This window comes from Strigops habroptila, chromosome 1 (assembly GCF_004027225.2).
Source record: "Strigops habroptila isolate Jane chromosome 1, bStrHab1.2.pri, whole genome shotgun sequence".
NCBI lineage: Eukaryota > Metazoa > Chordata > Aves > Psittaciformes > Psittacidae > Strigops > Strigops habroptila.
The window spans coordinates 77,495,775-77,512,045 of NC_044277.2; the positions used below are offsets into that span (position 1 = coordinate 77,495,775).

The window sequence follows — 16,271 nt, forward strand, 5'->3', positions numbered from 1 at the left end:
ATTATCTCTCTTTCGAAGAGGAGTAATCTGAATTTCACAGACCTGAGCTACCAAATTCACTCAGGTTTTAAAAACCCCAAACTAGATTCCTATCTAGTCATGGTATTATTACGGTATATCTTGGTCTATCTAGTCATGATATTATTAAACAATGGTGAACTCTGTAGTTCCCAGAGAAAGGGGGAGTGAAGGGATTTCTGAAGCTATAAAAAAATTATTACTGGAGGGCTATAGAATTTCAGAACATTTAGAAACTTGTCTTTTCAATAGAATCAGAGAATATCATCAATAGGAAAAAGAAAAGTTGAATTAAACTATGTAAGTTAGACTTCAAATGAATGCTTCATGTCACATTGAGCCAAATAATTATCAAGATCTAGACATCAGATTTGTGCTATGTTTGTTTTTACGGTAGCCAAAAGTCTGGCTTCAATGTGTATGAACAAGTATTTAATACATGGATTGAAGTTACATTACTTCATAGCATTCTGTTCTGACAATACATGACTCCTTTCTCCCTCGGCATGTCGTATATCACTAAGCAGTGCAGAAAACTATTTCATGCTTTCTAGACAAATTTATAAAATTGAGTGGTCTTCAGTTTTCAGCACTGCCTCACAATCACTGTCATCAAAAAATCACTTTACAATCAATAAATCTGTAGAACTGTGGTAATAACTTAAGATTCCTAGATCCATGTAGAAGGATCATAAATTTGACTGTGTTTGAATCCAAATGTGATAGGGTTTGATGATACACTGTTGCTAAAAGAAGCCCTGCCACACTATATCACCACTGGAAGAAGAATCTTCTGTTGCAGTTTGTGTTGTTACCAGATCACAATAAGGAGGTGTTATGCCAATATAAAGCAGTTCTAAAAATCCTATAAATGGGCACAAGCATTCAATAAAAGTGCTTCTGTTGATGGTACTACTCTCTGACACAGGCCTTGCAAACTTCTAATTTACTTAAATCACTGAAACACTGCTTTCCTTGTAAATGCCTTACTGTTCAACTACACAGTCACGGATGCATTAAACCTCAAAGATGCCAGAAGTAGTCCTAGGTACCAATGTCGTAACTTGCATTATCTGGAGAAGGAAGACTGCTTTCGTACGAAAGAATGTTTGCTTCAGACATTGAAAAGGTCAAGGTCAGAAGAGCAGTAAGTGCACGCACTCTTTGGAAACACCAAGAGATGCAACTGTTTGGAAATATACTGAAGCGGTGAAAAGCTGTTCTTCACTGGAAAACATAGCACATTTGTGACAACAATGGAGCAAAACCAGTTTCTGTTTCCATACACTGTTCCTGCAGACTTTCTACATGTGCTCTTGACCTTCATTACTGGTGCAAGCTCAGTCAGGCTACTCTCCTTGCAGCATTTTTAAAAATTATTATTTTTTATGGGCACAAAGAGTGAATCAAACTCTGCTTTTCCTTTCAGAGGGGAAAAAAGGGAATACATCCATGATAACAGGGTCTTCCAAAAACAAAATACATATCTGCCCTTACTGAACAGGAAAGCCAGACTAAGGATTATTTTAGATTTTTGCAAATGAGAAAGAACTATTAGTTGTCTAAAACCCCGATCCATGAATTTCACATTACACGTGATCTCCATGTACACAGCTTCTCCTGATATTAACAGGAATGATAGAAATAGCTCACTGGAGCACAGAGCTCTAAGTGTAATTGTACTCAAGCTCTTTTGGAAAGCATGATTTATTTGTTTGTTTGTTTGTTTGTCTGGCAGTGCTACAGCAAATACTGTTTGTAAAAGATCTTAAGACAGAATATTCATCTTTAAGCTCTGGAAAAACAAGTCTGCAGTGTACCCATGTGATACTCTGAATTACTTCTTTCTCCTTTGCTCTTCCTAAATAATACTGTGAAGATAAAAATAAATGTGTGATTTTCTGATGTAGTATTTGTGAGCCATGTAAAATCAACAAGAGAAAATTCTATACCGGGGACTTGATTACTTACTCTGTTACAGAGTTTGATTAGGAAAAAAATATTATGAGGAAAAGTTCAAGGAGAGATAATTAATTTACCAGCTTCCTTTTATCCCATCCTTCCAAAAATGTTTCACACATTTTTGGTTTTGATGTTTTTGAAGCTAATTTGCTGAGAAATTCATAAGGCTGTAGAAAGAAAACAGGTTAGCTACTGTCCAATGGCTTCTATTTCAGGTGAAAAAGTTGTTTCATTCTGAAGAAACTGAGAAGAACACACTACCACGCATTATCAAGAACTGCAGAGATCATTGTTTCACAAGGATTTCATCTGCGTATTTCTGTGAGCTTCTTAAAACTAATGTTAATGCATTCTTCCAGGTAATGGGAAATGCCTGTTTCCATTATTGAGGTGGGGTTTTTTGGTCATTTTATTTGTTAAGAGTTCTTTGTTATACACTTTTTAAATATTAGAAAGTGTTTAGACAATACTGAATATACGAATATTGATTTATTGTGGTATTGATCCACTGCTTCCACAGTATTTAACACTTAAAGGCATGTTTAGATTTTGCAGCTGGAATGCCATTTCATCTCTTTTATGTGGCCTACAGCTTGTCTTCTTCTGTGGTGAAATTTAGATTTGTAGAAAAATTGCTTCTATATAGAGTTTCCATTACAAGTCACAAGTGATGACTTTTCTGTATCTCCTTTGGAAGAGAATATAATTTTTTTCCGATAACAGATACTTTTCTTCTTCCTATAATGTAGTACTCTTGCAGTTTGCTAGAAGCAAAAAGTACTACATGACTGAAGAAAAGAGCCCTCCATCATCATGATGAGGATGTGTTTCCACAAATTTCTTTAAAAGGTCACTAGTGCCTCAAAATCTATTGATAATGCCAACTATGATACTTGCAACATCTTTGTTGGGTAAGAAGTCAGAAGAAGATCCATGTTCACAGCAGAAGCTTATCACTAGCCCTCTCCACAAATGTAAGTCATGTAATGACTGCAATAAAAGAAATTATGAAGTGTTCACGACTGTTACAGTGATAACTATGCTCTTACAAGTAGGAGTAAAGAAATGGGAACGTATCAATCCCAGTGAATGGGAGTGTAAACAACTGTCCTTAACTCTAGCATGCTTTTCATGAACTGTTACAAAAGCTTCCTGGATCTCATATGGATGTAAACTGGGGAATTTCAAGAATCCTTGTTAGGTATTTCCGTACTTTGCACATGTACGGAAGTACAAGAAGTACAATTTCTGAGCTGAAGGCTTTTTAATCAGGTAATTATTACCAATGAGCACAATTTTTTCAAAGGGGTAGCATCCAACTGCGTCTGTATTCTTCCCAGAGTCATCATGACCCCATCTGTCTGTAAACATCTGTACTGCCACCACTGCAAGGATTTGATTGTAAGACAGAGTAAATCCCTCGCTTTTTACATTTAGTTCAGAGCAACTTCTGGACAAGTAAAATCCAAGTTCTGAAAATGTTTACAAACCAATTTTGTATCACAATTTATGACTGACTGGCATTTTGAATTAACAGCATTCCTACAGAGGCCTTGTGTAATGTGTAATCTTTTGCTATGTTTTCCACCTGACAATGAAATTGCAAGTGCTGCATGATATCTTTTCAGCACTGTACATTCTGCACTGTGATTGACAAAACACATTCTAACAATGAAGAAGAATGATACTAGACTTTTGAAATAGCAATCAAAAAGACCAAGCTCTCCAAATTTCCAGAAACCAACATTTAAATTTCAAATATGTTTAATTGAATCCATGAAATGTTTGTTTCTAAAAGCAGCTGTGGTGTATTTTCATACAACAGGATATACAAGAAGACTCTATGTCTATGAATCAGATATCCTCAGATTAAATTTTGGTGCAAAATTATTTAACATTTGATATTCTAATATTTCTGAGCAACAACTTTCACATTCAGATTTTCCCATATGCCAAAAAACATGAAAAGTGTTTTTTAGAAACCGAAGAATTTATTTTTAGATACATGGATACTTAAAAACTAAATAAAACCTTCTCCTCAAACTTCTGAATTTCTCACTGAAAAAAATATTTATGTTGTTTGCTGTTCACTGTAAAGTCACATATGTTTGATACTTGAACTTGTTTTCATTTGTCTACAGGATAGTCTACAGGATAGCCATAATTCTTGACTATGGAATTATCTGGAATTTAGCACAAGAAAAAGCTAGTTGAGAACTGCTCTCTTCCACAGTTACCCTTTGATGGTCTTTAACAGAAAACATTTCAACAAAGCAAACCAGAGCCTCGCCAAATTACTAACACAAATAGTACTATATTCTGCATGTTACATTTAACACAAATGATTATGTTTCTCATTAAGCACTGTCCTCCATTCATCATCATCTAATTCCAATAGGGAACACTAACTTTCTCTTTCTGTACGTGTAAGGAACCCCAGACATATTGTTCCATTCACTGGTATCATTTATGAAAACAAGTGATTAAAAAAAAAAGGTCTGCTAAAATTTGACCTTTCTCCAGGACCAGTATTCCAAGTACATTAAATGCCATAAACAAACCATTCACACTTTGAGGTAATATATTCCTCTCTTTAAGTTTTTCTATGTATATGCTGACATATCAATACAGATGTAATTTATCATTAACATTTCAGTGATTTTCTCCCCGAGCACTCTCTGACACATTCTGCCCTCTCAAAAAACGTTCAGGCAGAATAGGATTACAATCTCTAAAGCTACTGGCTGCCAATAAATGGTTAGGTGCAAATTATGCTTATAAAACAGAATGTGTAAAATGATACGGAAATGAACAGAAAAAGTTCCTTTTGGGAAGTAATTAAATGACCATTAATATACCTACTACTAAATACTCTTGCTAGCAATACCAGGACGTGTCAACACAGAATACCTATAGTCTCTTTTGAACGTATGGTTAATTCATTAACACATTTTCCATAACAGACTGCCTCCTTTACATTTAAGGATCCCAGGAGGAAGCGCCCATATGGCCTAGTAGAAGACCTGGGAGTCTGATTCTGATCTCCCAGTGTCTTTTTTTCTAACCTAATTTCACCAGTACTAGGAAGTTCAAAAATGTTCTTTTTTTTCAGGAAAAAATAAACAGCTTGGTACTTCAAACACCCACTGAATATAAGCTGTCACTCAGTCATTTAAAAGTGAATAAATATTACTCATATTACTAAAATCTGATTTATTCCATGTAAGAAATAATCTAGTAGGTCACTATGTTCACTGGTGCAGTATAGCCCTAAATCCAGAGTTCATGGCAACAAAGCAGACTGCTGATTAGGCAGAAGAAATACAAATGTTATATTGATAAGAGCTGAACTATTCTTTTTCCTCAAGTGATAATTTTTAACATTATTCAATCAGCTGGAAATATGTTCCTCCTAACTCCTGTCCTAGGAGGACAAACCTCCTAGGTTTGTACCATTAGAACTAAAGAAAAATGAGAAAAATATTGGAAATGTCGTAAATACCCCATTCACTAAAGGTGTGCTCAAGAAAATTCTGAAGAAAAATGGAAATGCCTACTTCTTTTCACCCCTTCTGCTAATATAAATAAAATCTTTGTTCAGGCACAAATCCGTGCAATGGAGAATTTCCTGTGTGAGCAAGAGGAACAAACCTACAGAATAAAGTATTCAGCATCACAAGAGATGCTGATGTGAGAAGTTACACAAGAAAGATTGTATCAAAATTATTCCTTTCTAGATGCCAATGAGGCATATTTTGGATTTCATAAGAAGGATAAATTCCTGAGCTGACCTAACTTGTAGGAAAAAAAAAAATAAATCTACATTCTGAAGAACAGGGACTAGTAATTTCCACTAGAGCTTGGTAACACTAGCACTGGACCAGTTTTGCTTTATTTTAGAGTGACTTATTTCTATCTGGCTTACAACTATTACCAAAAGAAGTCATATTAAAGATGTTCCAGATGTCTTACATCACTTGCTGTAATTTGTGAGAAATATGCTTCAAAACTTAATTTTCTAACTTTCATTATTTGACACCTGACATTTCCTGCAGATGCATAAAATCAGAAGGGAAAAATCACTGAACTGAGATGGCTGCTCTTAAAAAAACCCTCAAACACACTAAATACTCATCCTTACAAATATCCTGTGGTTTGAATTCCACAGATCCTTATGATTTACATAAGGGAGAAGTATTTATTTCTTTGGAGTGGGCTTAGAATTGCTGCGTATCACTTGCATTGACACTTTTCCTTTCTTTTGAATTATGAAATGCCAAACATGAAGGAAATCTCACTGATGACAGTGGACTTTGGATCAAGCTGTCAATGCTGGTAGATAAAGCCAAGAAAAAACAGCTATTTTTTCAATAATAAACATTAATTTTGAAGATGTTTGCTTAATTTATAAAGCACATATTACATATTTTATAAACATATATAATGCATGACAAGATATAAATTTTAAATAAACCTAGGTAACATCATAAAAGGAGAAAATTGTAATTTCAGACCTCAGATTTTCAGATCTGAAGAGGGGAAAGGGGAAAGGAGAAGAGGTATGGTGGAATAATCTCCTATCTCTGAGGTTATATGGCCTGGAAAAGAGGACTAAATTATTTCATTCGTTTTCAAGAATATGACTGTTTTACTGACTCTAAAGTATCTGGCATTTCTGGGAACCAATCCCATTGACATGGATTTGCAGTGATTTGCCAAGTCAAAATAGCACTACTCAGATACCATTAAAGTAATGGCAAGCTGTCTGGACACAGATACTAAAAAAAATATGGTTGCTCCCTCCTCAGACCCAGGACTAAATTCAAACTGAATAAAAAAGGAACAAAAGGAGATAATGTGTCCTATTCGGAGGATGAAGGCCTATTGAGCTAACAAATGATAATCCTTCAGCTATCAGCAACATCTGCAGATACCACATCACTAAAATACTACTTAGGCACTAAGCAGTGCAAGTCTTGATAGTGTTAATTCACACTAGGTCACTGGATGGCAGGATTAGACAGTTCTCGAAACATTAGATGGCTATTACCTTATTAATTGTTTGCTCAGGCCCAGCCGTCTGTGTAAGCAAGGTCAGGGCGGGAGTAGCGATCTCTCAACCAAGCTGAATTCTGAGCTGCAGAGTACTACTAGGTGGTACAGGAGATCGAAGGGAGAAGCCCTCTGAAGAGTTCAGACAGAGTTTTCAGAGTGGAATTACCCTTCTTTCCCCCTCACCCCCCCTCTCCCAGCAACTGCAGGTGGTTTGTTGTACTGAACATTTATTCCGAAAAGACAGAAGCCCCACTCCTCAGCCCAGGGTATCATATCCTCATCTGATAACTCTCCCCTCAAGTCCTTCAAGCCATCTATGTTTCAAAAACTGCCATCATGTCTCTTCATTTTCTTTTGGTTTTCCCTCCCTTACCTCCTTTACCCTGTGCTCTCTTATGCATTCTAACTTATAACATTCATCTGTTTGTATCCTCTACATGCACTACAGTTCCTGAAAGCCCACCTCAAACTGCATTCACACTGAATGCCCTGATAAAGTGTGATACCAAGGACACATGGAAATTTAAACATCAGCCTCTGGCATCTAAAATTTTTGCTGACTGATTGGGAGAATTTTGGGAGCACAACTGCATGCAAAATTCTGCAGTGAATGGAGGGTTTTAGAAACATGTATGGCAACAAAAGTGTACATTTGCAGCAGTATGTTGATAAATACTCATTAAAAATTATAAAATTTACGTACTTATCACTTCTGTATGATTAAACAGGAAATTTTCTAATAGGGGGGGAAGCAAACCAAAACCAAACCTGTTTGCTTTTAGAATTAAGATAGATGATGTGGAATTTTCGTTAAAGTAAATAAGTTAAGGATCTTTCTGTCTCAGGGCCATAGGTGTTTCAGCCTTTCCTAACAACATCTAAAAGCTGCATGGCTAGGGAACAAATGCCTTTTCAGTTTAAAAACAAGCCCTGTCCCTCCCCACCAAAATATCCATATTCAAATCTGCGAAGGCAGATGCACACCTGTTTACAGCACCTAAGTAATCTTGATCAAGTTGAGAAAGACAACTTAGAAATACAAATATTTTCTAATACTGAACTCCCATTTTGCCTTTTCTTTTGCACAGAGCATTAAGGTGATTTTCACAATTCTACATGTATTTTAATATAAAGAAGAAGAAATCTTCCAGTAGTCAGCCTAAAGCACATGATATGGCTGAGATGACAGCTTTGCAGAAAGACAGCAAGAACAGACATTCAGTAAAGCATGAGTTTGCATGCTATTTATTTCCTCCCTGGAAGTGGTGCTTTTAGCATCATGCTATTATTCAGAAAATTAGCATGTGAAGGGAACACTTCCTTGTGAAATTCTCAAAAAGTTCAAGGACAAGTGAAGCCTTGTGAAAGCAGAATATAATTAATGATAAAAATCCAGAAAATAATTTCACAGTCCACAGTACACTGGGATTAGCACACCTAGGAACAGATTCATACCATTTGTGTCTTACACTAATAACATAAGAGCTTTACCTCTATTTCTGACATTACACACACACCTCATGCTATGTTTCGTGAGTTCTGTAGGGGTTTTTTTCTACTCATTTAAAATAATTATTTTTCAAGTTTCATTTGGTCCTAAAAATGCCCGTGGGAAAAATGAAAGCCTGTGAAATAGGAACACAATACTACCTCACAATAAACCAGAAGATTTCTTTCTAGTGAATATGAGTTTTTGACACCTATCCCTGACCAGCAGTAAGCCTGGCTTACTGTATATGAAGAGATACAACAAAAGATTTTCAGCTGGCTTTCAATTTTAATTCCAGCACATATTCAGTTACCAATTGAAGATTTTTGCCAAACTAGTCTGGTCACATAAAAATATTCTTCTCACTTCCATTCTGGACAACCTTTTCCAAAAATAATTATATTAACATTTTTGTTAATCTTATCCAACTGCTAAAAGCACAGAGTGGAAAAACCCCTTTTCTGTTGCACTGTTAAAAAAGTGTGTTAAAAAAACAATTTGGTATTGCAATAATCTGTAAAGGCACTTTACATTAACACCTCCCTCCTCCTCCCAAACTGAAATGCTTTCTTTAGTTGTTCATTTTTTTAGACAATAAAAAACTTATTCTTCATGGTAGAGGAACAAGTTATTTTCATGGCTGTGCTCCCCTGTCTCATACAAAAGAAGAGAAAGGTGATATTTCAAAACCTTAGCTGGTGAGCTAACTGGACTTGGTTATCACAACTACTACCTACTAACCCAAGATTAAAAATTACTTTTTACTAGTGGTCTATATATGTGTTCTCCAAGAAGCCCCTGCATGGAAGAGGTACCTCTCTCTGCAAAAGCTGCATTGGCTCAGGAGCTCCAGAAAACAACGAACTGGGCCCTGGAATGTCCAGTGGGGACTCTTGGAACATTTTCTGATGTCCTATGCACTTAACAACTATGCATTTAACAATCGTGCTAAGACGGATGAACATTTCTAGCTAATCAGTTCTGGACAGGACTTCATTTTAGTTTATGATGATGTAATTATTTCCCTCCAACATCCTCAACTTGTGCATGTAGTTTCAGTAGCTAATACACAAGTAACTCTGACAGATGAAAAACTGTCTTAGAAAAAAAAATAAAAACTACAGGGAAAAATGAAAGCAGGAGAGACAATGAATGAATGAGATGATGCGAAAGAGTACTGATTAAATAAGACAGAGTAGACAAAAATCTGTTAGGAAAGGGTTAGTATAGCTGGTGCCATAGTGGGCTATAGTTATGGAACAGGTGATCTCGAGGCTTCTTCCTGACTTACAATTCTCTGCCCTTTTAAAAAAGCATTTTAGGTATTTCACATATAAATCATCTTCTAATCTGTGATCTGCCTTGATTAAGGACAGGTAAACTCATTCAGTTCTATGAATAAATCAGGCTGTAACATTCAAAGGTAGCATTTATAAAGGCTTAAAAAAAGGGTCTCATTTTTTCAGGGACTCATTATTTCACTGTACGTCAGCAACACTTCATTTATCTTACAGGTAGGAATGCTGAAATACTACTGCAGCAGATTTTTCTTGAGCCAAACAAAATCTGAAAAAAACACAACCCCAAGTATCTTGTAAGACAGGTTGTTCTAGCTCTAATTTCTTAAAAGGTGCAAGGTTTGACAAATAACAGATTTACCGACTTTCTTACGTTTCTCTAAAACAGCTTATGTTTAGAATTATCACCATAAGAATATCCTTACATACAAAAATAATGTGTGATCATGCCACTAATGCTACTATTTAGAGCATTTATCAGGTATTAATCACTCTCTTAATAATATATATACACACATAACAGAGCACTATTCTGCTGTATGCTGCACAAATACTTTATGCACACCACAAGTTCATCAAAACAACTTTATCATTTTTGAAAACAACAGAAGTGTTTACTGAGGTGAGGCTTAATTATGGAGGAACATAGAAAGAAAAAAATATATTTTGAACTCACAGGGATACATACTTATTTGTTATACATGTCCTTTTATCTCTCGCCCACCATTCCAACTGAGTGGTGAGACCTCGGGGATCCTCCCATTAAGAGGGGTGCTCATTTTTAAGCAAAGCATGACAAAAGTTTTTTCTTCTCCTTTTGCAGCTGTCAGTCAGGACAGAAGGGAACAAAGCTAACGCTATTAAGCATCTGTACATTGATGTATACCCTAAATCCAGCATTTTTTTTTTTAATTATTTTTAAAAAGGCAATGTTAAAACTGTGAAAGATAATGTCACTCAGCAGAATTACTCAACTTGTAGAGACACTATCGGAAATGTAACAGTACGGACTCTTATTTCACTAATACTCCCTTCCACAGTTCCAGCAATCTGAAGATCCTGGAGAGGTGACAGTGTAATTTAAATTAGGATCATTCATTCTGGTCCATAATTGCAGCTGGTAATTAAATGGCAAATAAATGATGAAGGAAAATCTGATTTGAAGCTTTACCCTCCTTTCACAGTCCTCATACTTCCAGATCTAGTTGTCAATCCCACCTCATCATGTTCTCTTGCGTGTAACTGTGCTGTATCCTTTCTCCCTGCTGTTCTGGCTAATGACTCACCACTGCTCCATGTGTAGTCATTCTTGCTGTCCTGAGCTACGAGAGAATGCACCACTTGCACTGCTCCTCACAGGAGACTGAGACCTAACAGTATCCTGCAGGAGGCAAAAACCTACTCTTATCAGTGCTCTCTGCTGTTCCATTTCCTGACTCCAGACATTGTCTCCCCCACTGCCACCCTGCCCTCAGAGCACTACCCAATTCCTCAAGGTGGAGCATCTCCTTCCCCCACCCCCCAAAAAGAAAAAGAAAAAAAAAAAAATTACTAGCCTGTTTATCTAATTATAACATGAGAAGCATTTGTGAATGCAAAACAGAAAAAAAACTTGGTAAGCAGCCCCCAGTTAAAGACATTAATACAGAGAATAAAGTAGCTCTACAAATAATAATATTCAGATCCAATGTAAAAAATACCAGGTGAGAATCTGACCCATAAAAATATTCCTGCCATCTTTGACAAAACAGGAAATTAAAAAAGAAAAAAAAAAAGAAGTTAAATTTATACGAAGTATAATACTGGTCTTCTTGTTGCATGTATTTAATTAGTTTAAGAGGAAAAGAGAAACTCTTCTACTATGCACATATCATTTTCCAGTCATACAATCAAATTTCGAATTGAACTGGGAATCATTTCTTCTCCCTCATCTGGAGTTTCATAAATATGTACAAACAAACGTCTTTGGTACTCAATTTCGCTCCTTGTCAGGAAACTAAATTCACTTATTAAAGGCCATAAATCAAGACACTCGCAACTCACCTCATCAGTAAACATGGTGGTTAATTAATTAATTAATGAAATTGTGTTTGTTGTACGTCTCACATGCATGATTAATTCAGCAACATAGCTTCTCAGTGTGCCCTCTGACAAGCATCCCAGCTTGCGAGAACAGGCGAGAACTGGCCCTTTACACTCTTTGAAACTCCCAGTGGATAACACAGATTCTTTTACTCATTACCTCACCCATATCCTGCTGTCTCCACATAACAAAAAGTTATCAAACAGAAGTCAATTCCCAATATAGCTTCTGCTTGTCAGGTGAATGTTAATAAAACCCATAAAACACTGCTGCAATGCTCGGCAACCTTTCTGAGGTCAGTCAGGTTTCTGCAAAATTCCCCAAAAGTAGAACTACTGCTTATGAAGCCCAAAGGTTCTGTAGTTTAACTTCATTTTTCAGAACTACATCTGCATGCAACTATTTTGTTCAACTTGAAAGGCAACAAGATAAAAAAGGTCTAGGCAAATCTTAGTGATCTATAGATATGGGAACTTCACAGGAATTATAAAAGGTGTTCTGCATAGCCATCAAAGGCAAGTCATCCATTTTATTCTCACAGGTGACCATTTTAATTTGTTTCAAATTTCAGATATTTCTCATATAACTGATGTAATAACCTAAAAATATAGAATCATAGAATAGTTAGGGTTGGAAAGGAACTTAAGATCATCTAGTTCCAACCCTCCTGCCATGGGCAGGGACATCTCACACCAGACTATGTCACCCAAGACTCTGTCCAACCTGGCCTTGAACACTGCCACGCATGGAGCATTTATCACTTGTTTGGGCAACCCATTCCAGTGCCTCACCACCCTCACAGTAAAGAATTTCTTCCTTATATCTAACCTGAACTTTCCCTGCTTAAGTTTAAATCATAGAATCATATCCATTACTCCTTGTCCTATCACTACCGTCCCTGATGAAAAGTCCCTCTCCAGCATCCTTGTAGGTCCCCTTCAGATACTGGAAGGCTGCTATGAGGTCTCCACGCAGCCTTCTCTTCTCCAGGCTGAACAGCCCCAACTTCCTCAGCCTGTCTTCATATGGGTTGCTCCAGTCCCCTTATCATCCTCACGGCACTCCTCTGGACTTGCTCCAACAGCCCCATGTCCTTCGTAAGTTGAGGACACCAGAACTGTAGACAGTTCTCCAAGTGGGGTCTCACAAGAGCAGAGTAAAGCAGTGGGATCACCTCCTTTGACTTGCTGGTCACACCTCTTTTAATGCAGCCCAGGATACGTTTGGCAAAATATCTATATTCTTCCAAGAGAGACAGAACTGAAAAAGCTGACCCAAATCAGAAAGCTTTCAAAAAGTGATGAAATATCCTGAAGGGTGACCAAACAAGTTCACTGTAATTTTATGCCTGAATGCTGGTTGATCTGAGATTAATCTGTACAGACACTGCATAGTGGCCACTTGGGTAACTTCTTTCAGCACTTGGACTTCCTTTTGCTACTATAACCTGTGTTCTGCATTTTCCATGCGCTTTTGTCCAAATAAGTTGTTTTCCCAATAACTAACAGAACAGAAACCAAGTTCTCCTCGTGTCATCTTGTAACCCCACATGCTTCCCAAAACATCTTACTCTACAAAGCTGATTCATGATTTCCCCTCTGGGAGAGCTTTGCAGACTAAACTCGTAACTAGTTTCTGTCAGAAACTCTTCAGAGGGTGCATGAAATAAACAGCAACTAGGACACAGACCTCAACATACAATTATGTTGTATACAATTCTCCTTGATTCTCTATAGATGTGGTAAGATCTTCAGATACAATTTAGAGAACAAATACAATCATTTGGCATTTACATCAGCTGAGAAGCCAGCCTGTGACATTCACATTATTGTCACATCAGTGTGATTTGCTAGAGCTATTCAGAAACTTAGTATAACAACATAAAGCTCTTTAATGTGTTAATATGATATTAGATGTTATTAATTACCATATGAGATGCTACACTTACTGTCTAGTAAACTGCATATTTCCAACACTTTAGTGCTTATGTTCTGCTAAATCAAGGCAGTACAGATACAGATTTCTCTCTGCACAATATCTGCACATAGAAAAAAAACAAGGAAATGGTAGGTACAGAGTCCTCTTTTACACTGCATGACTACCTATTATAGCTTCAGTGGAGTGATGAACATTTCAGAGTACAACACTACTCGTTAATTCCCTTGTTTTGTGTTCTTGGATTATGCCTTCAGCCATATTTGAGTAGACATCAGAAACAAGTCTGCATCTGTCTGATATAAAAAGCATTTGCTTGTCGTGGTGCCAAGAGCCAGGAACACTGACTGCTACTCCATGCATACTCAGGGGTATATGTAAGAGCAAGAGGTCTGGAAAGATGCAACCCAAATGAATAAAAGTTGAGGAATAAATTTTGTCTTTTTTTCTTTTTTTTTTCTTTCCTTAAATTAATACTGGGATGGGAAGAACAGGCTTCTTGCTATGTGCTCTTTGGGAACTCAGTTTACTTCCCAATGATTCAGCTGAAGTATCCCTAAAACTAAGTTTCAGATCATGCTGTGAAGATGAATTAACTAATATGTCTCAAGAATCTTTGGACCCTAGACGCTAGGCAATACAAACCAAAATCACTCATACTTTTTCTATCTTGCTTCCCATTAGCAGCTCATATAGCTGTAATGTATGAATACAATACGTAGTCTTGAAACTTACTTCCTATTCAGTACATTTCAGAATGAGAAAGGTCTGAAGTGCATGGAACAGCTCTCATTTAGCTTCTGGTGTCCACATACAAAGAGTATTTTGTTCATACATTAATATGATCTTTCGTAAGCTGCCACATGGACATGAGGTAATATGAAGATCTTTCAGCCTCCAAAGAATCCACATGAAGTCAGAGCACAGTGGTCTTTTAGAGCCACAGGTATAAGAAAGACAGATTAGATGTAGCTAACACAACCGCGAATTGCTGGAAGCTGGGAACTGCAATTCTGGAACTTCAGCAATTCTAGAATTTCAACAAGTGAAGGGAATCCAGCTGAATAATGAAGAACGAGGAGAAAGTGCTCCTGCAGAATCTCAACATATTTTAAAAAGTTTGCCTCCATTTCTTTAAAAACAGTGCTGATGGGGGAGGGATGCAGGTGTTAGAAAACACAGTAACCATGGACTGGAAAATAACTCAACAGAAGGGAATACCATGGGAAATAGGGAGCATTTCAAATCACGATTATTCAATGTAAAATAGAAGGGCTGAGAAACTGGAGCACTCTTGCACTCCTGTCTGTACCCTGACACATTGAGAAGATCCCTTTTCTGCACTTACTTAGTGTTCAATAGTCTGAAATATTAAAGACAATTTTACTGGAGGAAGAGTGTTGTCATTTAGAGGTTTCCAGTTTAATAAACCAATATTGCACCTACAGATACACTTAGGGGATTACATTGATGAAGAAGCTCCTAAATAGCAGAGTTTTAAATTCTCAGGTTTTTTTGGGAGGGAAGAATATTGATTTTGAAGATCTAACAATTTTGGTTCTAGCAATTTTGAAGAAACCTTAAAAGTAACTTACTACTGAGCCAGAAAGGAAACTTTCACATTCTCCCTTGGGTAGCTGTGTCATTTGATACTTGTATCACATTTCCACCTAGGGATTTTTTTTCATTATAATTTTCTATGAAAGACAGACAGAGAAAAGCACTGTTCTCCCATAGAAAAGAAAATCACCACAAATAAATGCTAATACCCTACAGCTTAGAACACTTCCGAGACATGGAGCAGAATGTCTGTTTACTGTGTAAGTGGTCAGTACATCTTTCAGACCAGATACTTAACAGCACTGGGCCCTATGGGACCGCATTAGTGACAGGTTGCCAGTTTGAAAAGGAGCTATTTACCACCATCCTCTGGCTGTGGCCAGTCAGCCAGTTCCCCGCCCACTGCACAGACCACTTGTCAAGACTGTAACACATCGGTTTCTCTAGGAGGCTTTGGAAAACGGTGTCAGAAGCCTTGGAAAAATCTGGATAGCTAATGTCCACTGCTCGCCCCACATCAAATGAGCAAGTTACTTCATTGTAGAAGGCAATCAGGTTTGTCAAGCAGTTTACCCCTCGTGAACCCCTGCTGGCTTTTCCCAATCATGTGCTTCATTTGACTTGTGAGAGCCACCAAGAGGCTTTGTTCCACAACTTTCCTAAGGACTGAAGTAAGACTGATGAGCCTATAATTTACCGGATTCTCCCTTGAGCCCTTCTTGTATATGGGTGTGACGTTTCCCTTCCTTCAATCTTCTGGGATGTCCTGATCTCTACAACTTCTCAAAAATTATGGAGAGTGACGTTACAATGACGTCAGCCAGTTCTCTTAACACCCTCAGGTGGATATTGAGAGGGCCCATCAATTTGT

General features: G+C 37.2%; 1 protein-coding gene across 11 annotated transcripts in view; it reads right to left on the reverse strand.

Annotated features, from left to right (window-relative positions):
• Window positions 1-16,271, reverse strand: part of CDH18 (cadherin 18) — a 513,966-nt gene that overhangs the window by 133,543 nt on the left and 364,152 nt on the right. The gene's annotated exons all lie outside the window — the stretch shown is intronic.